Source organism: Camelina sativa, chromosome 5 (assembly GCF_000633955.1).
Source record: "Camelina sativa cultivar DH55 chromosome 5, Cs, whole genome shotgun sequence".
Taxonomy (NCBI): domain Eukaryota; kingdom Viridiplantae; phylum Streptophyta; class Magnoliopsida; order Brassicales; family Brassicaceae; genus Camelina; species Camelina sativa.
The window spans coordinates 19,202,190-19,207,386 of record NC_025689.1 but is presented as its reverse complement, the minus strand read 5'-3'; the positions used below and the strand labels follow the sequence as shown (position 1 = coordinate 19,207,386).

General features: G+C 35.8%; 1 pseudogene; it reads left to right on the top strand.

The window, feature by feature from the left end:
- Window positions 763-3,298, top strand: LOC104787223 (annotated as a pseudogene).

Below are 5,197 nucleotides of genomic sequence, written 5' to 3'. Positions count from 1 at the left end.
TTTATGAAAGTGTTACAAAATTTAAGGTAAAATGGGTTAGTTTGCAATTTTTTTAAAATAAAAAATGTTAATTGTAAAATAAAAATAGTATTTATTTGAAATATTCTTTTATAGACGAAAAATAGGAGAAACCATTGGAGCTGGTCTTAGTTCTTTGATAAATACAAAAAACTTCGATGTTTTATTTATCATCGAAGATCTTGTGATCAACCGTAAAAAACCAAAACTATGAGCTAAGAGTGGATATGAGGCCCACTAAAAAAATGACTGTCGGGATGTTACAAGTGGTATTAGAGTAAAATCCAGACGAGTGTGGTGGAGTCGAGTGGACTCACACCATTAGGCGTGACGGTCTTGGTGTGCAACAAGGACGTTGCGATCTGCTAGTGAAGGTGTGTGTACTGTGACACCTCTGTTTGCGTAGATGTTTGGTCAAGAGTCTTGAGAGAACTCCAGAGTTAAGCGTGCTTAAGCAGGATTAGTTTGAGGATGAGTGATCTTCCAGAAAGTGATTGTCGGAATTGTGTGAGTGAGGACATTATTGTGATTCTCATTCTTCCACAACATAATTCCTCAAAACTCAAAAGCATATATATGTATCTCTTCTTCCTAAAGGTCCAGGAGTAGGAGAGTTTCTAGGCGCCATTAAGAGTCGAAAGAGGTTAGTCATTTTCTTTTATTGTTGCCATAGGTGTGATGATCTTACATTTTCTCTCTAGCTAACGTTTGATTCTTGACATTATTGTTGCAATTTCAAGAGAAACACAAACTGATGACAAAAGGCTTGAATATATATAAAGTTAGTTAGTAATCAAATGTATATTAGAAAGAAACTGCGTTACAGCGCATGAATTATTTTGAATTTAGTGATACATGTAATGCAATCAACTTTTAGTTATAGAGGTATATATTGACTACAAGACTAATGTCATGACTAGGGCTGACGTTGAATGGACTTACGCTTCGCTTAGCTTGTTTACTATTTGATCATTGCTCAAAAGACACGTTATGAATGTTATTTACGTAAAATATGTTTTTGTTAACTTGTTTTGAGTGTTTGTAATCAGATGGAGGAGATTGTTTTGGAAGCAAAAGATGCAGTTGATTGGTCATATAGAGGCGAAGGAGCTGTTAATTTAGTTCTCGCTTACACTGGATCCTCTCCCACTTACGTACGCTAGCTAGTCTCCTATTTGAATCTGTTTCTTAATAACAAAGATGATTATATATTTAAATTCATTGTTTTTGGGATTAGGAAGAATTAGATAACATTGATTGCAATCTTGTTATGTTTTTCTCTTTTGTGGTATATGTGAAGTTGGGAAAGGTGATGAGGATAGCGAAAAAGCTAAAGAATGGGAATGAAAATGGAGGAGACACTAGTGGAAATGATCTTACCAGTCTCGAAAATCTTATTTGGGGAGACATTAAGGATCTTGCATCTTGCCAAAACAAGGAGATGGTGGATTATTTGTTTGTCAAACATGTCATGAGACCTTTATTGGGTCACAAACATGTTAATGCTGGAGTATGCTATTTCCCTTGTCTTTATTCTAATGCGTTCTAACGGTTACAAGAATCTGGAAGTTGCATTTGGGATGTTTTAAAAGGAATTTAAGTCTTCATTAATTATTTGGGAATGTTGTAGATTCGTCGTCTTGTAGCAACGGAGTTTCTTGAGTCTGTTGAGAAAATGGTGACATCTCAGCCTCTTTCCCGGCGAGCTAATCCATCCAGTGTGGATACTAACCGCACTTCGGAGCTTCTCATGGATGATTTGACACGTTTCACCCACGGTAAATTAATTTTGTGTAGTCAACTACAATATTAATGAAGCTCTTTCTGTTCATTGTTTTACTTGGCAGCAAGTAAAAGTTGATGTGAGCTTGTATGCTGTCTCTTGATTAACTCAAATTAATGATGGATTTAAGTTATGGTTTTTGGTTTATAGATACATGCCACCCGAGTTAATGATCTCCTCTGCTTTCAGGTCATGTTGAGGATGATAAATCATGCTTAACTGTTGAAATAAAGGTATACATGATCATTATCCTGTCCTTTTCTTTCTTTCTTTTTTTGGCTGATATATATTTACCCTGATGAAACAGCCCAAATATGGATTTCTTCCATCTTCAAGTTTCATAGCGGAAGAAAATGTTATTAAGAAGAGTGTAACTCGTTTCAAAATGCAACAAGTTCTGAAGCTTAGGCAAAACGAGGTACTTTTCTCGTACATCCTCAAATACAAAATCCAACTTCGAAGCTAACACATTAAAGTCATGCCTCAGATATTAGAAGTCAGTGAATATGACCCCTTAGACCTTTTCTCTGGATCCAAAGATAGAATACACAAAGCAATAAAAGCGCTCTACGCGACTCCTCAAACCAATTTCCGTGTGTTCTTGAACGGTTCTCTGGTATTTGGAGGCTTTCGTGGTAGCAAATGCATAACAAACTCAAAGGTGGAATTAGCTTTTAAGCATATACTCAAAGGGTTCTTGAAAACCGAAGATGACGACGTATGTGCAAGTAGTTTCATAGAGCTTGTTGCTGAAACTATTTACGAATCTGGAGCTCTAGATCAGCTTCTACACGTTCAAAAGCATGACAAATATAACATTGAGGGGGTGATACACGCATACTATGACTTAATTGACCAGTGTAAAGCGTGCCAAGAGTTGGAAAAGAGCAAATTGTCTAATCAATTTGGTGCCATGCATTCAATGTCACATGATGAAAAATTAAATATATTGAAGAATTTTCTAATATCTTCCACTGCAACAGATTGCGGTGTAATGGTAAGTATTAGATCAGCAGAGACTGGTCTGTCAAGTTCCTCTTCCCACGGTAATGTTCATCTTGAATCAACAAATTTTTAAAGATTTTGAGTACAAGGTACATGTTTTTTTAATTACTTCCAGTCCAGATTTCTTTTGTTGTATTGTTTCTCTCTTAATGAAACTGAGGCCGATCCACATATCGCTGGTAGGTACACTTCATTGATCTTGATATGAGACCTTTGAATAGAATGGAAGCCAATTACGAACCAGACAAGAAGATCATGAAATCATACCTGGAGATGCTGAAGACGTAAGGACATCAACCTTGATGCTTCTAGAGAACTATAAGCCGAGAAGCAGATTTCATATCTTATAGAGGATGCTTCCAAATAAGTTTTTTATGTTTCACTTAACGTAACAGTTTCCTACTGTTTTCACTAGTATCAAGTCATAAGATCTCATGGTCAGTGTAAAGCATGATCATCACCAGGATTCAGTGGGTTTCATTTATCTGTATAAGATTGTTTTGCATTATTTTAAATGTGTTCTTTATCTTAAAGAACCATGACGTAGAACCATGAACGCACGGGACATATATGGTACTAATGGTGTAGCAAATCAACTTAATTGTATTCAAAAACAGAAGAGACTTGTACATCACACAAAAACAAATCCACTTTACACGTAACAGTCCAAACGCACAAAATACGTACTAATAGTCAAGAAGCTGATCCGTATATATTTGACGTATTTCTTGATTACCCAAGCAAATGTGAACTAAAGCACTAATAAATTATAATCAAATCCGTATTGACATAGCTAAATTATTGAATTCTTTCAGCTAAAGACAAACAAATGCATCATCAAATCTGCTAAAAGAAGAATTTAAATTTCAGATTACAAAAATGACGAGATAGTGGGTTGAGCAATAAAAACAAGATTATGTTTCCTTTTTGTAGAGGTTATTTGCGAAAAATACCGAAAAGACTACGAGTTTTAACGGAGAAGATAGGTTGATTTGTGATTAGATGAATATAGCATTTAAGGCCTTATAATTAACGTGAAATAGTCAACAACAAAGTTTATGAAATTGCAACGACGACAATATGAGAAATGTATAGTCATATTGTTATGAGAAATATGACTAATTGTTATGAAATTTCAACAACAAAGTTTAACTGTTATGCGTCATAAAGCTTTAATTTTTAAAACTTAGTAAGAAATGTAATTTGTACTGAAAGATAAACCCCACTAATTGCTGTGCCTCATATATAAAATCTTAAACTTAGATTAAAAGAACAACTCTTCTTTTATTAATGTTTAGAAACTCTCTCAAAACTAAACACAAAGCTCATACTTTTGATCACAACTCGATCAAGGTATTTATAATCCTAACTCGACTAATCTAACTCTACATATAATTGGAAAACTTCTCTTTTTCTAATACTTCTTGAATTAGATATTTTCTTTTGCCTATCATATCCTTAACCGATTTGTTGAAGGCATCTTAGGCTGCAAGCAATATTGAAGCTTATTCAATATTCTCCTTCTTAAGCTTCAACTCACTTTTGCTTAAGTCTTGAACTCCTATCAAGCTTCTCATCTCACTGAACTTGATCCTTACCAAAGCCTTTGTCAAGATATCAGCCTTCTGCTCCGTTCCCAGTACATGCTCTGCTTCCACTAGCTCTCTCTCAATACATTGTCGTATGAAATGATAGCGTTTATGGATGTGCTTGCTCTTACCGTAAAAATCTGGGTTTTTGGTGAGTGCTATTGCCGAAATATTATCAATCTTGATGGTGATTTGCTCAGTCTTCCTTCCCGTGATCTCACTTAGCAAATCTTGAAGCCAAATAGCTTGTTTAGCCGCCTCCATCACAGCCATAAGTTTTGCTTCGCATGATGATAGAGCAACCATACTCTGTTTTTGCGAACACCACGTAATTGGTGTAGATCCGAGACAAAAAATGTGACCCGTGGTGCGTCTCCCATCATCTGGATCAATGTTGTGACTGATGTCACTATATCCTATGATACTCTTCGATCCTCCTCGATTGTATTTCAAGCCGTATGCCACTGTTCCCTTTAGATATCGTAGTATGTGCTTCATCATGACTCCATGTGACTTCCGCGGGCTCTGCATATACCTGCTAGAAACTCCAACAGCAAATGCCAAATCCGGTCATGTGTGTAGCAAGTATCTTAAGCACCCAATGTTTCTTCTGTAGCGTGTAGGATCTATCTCTTCCTCATCTTCAGCTTTTGAAATTTTAAGTCCAAATTCCATTGGTACTTTAGTTGGATTACACGATTCTAAACCTACTTCTCTTAGTATCTTTCTTGCATAACCTTCTTGTTTAATTTTGATTCCATCTTCTCCTTGATGAACTTCGATGCCGAGATAATAAGTAAGC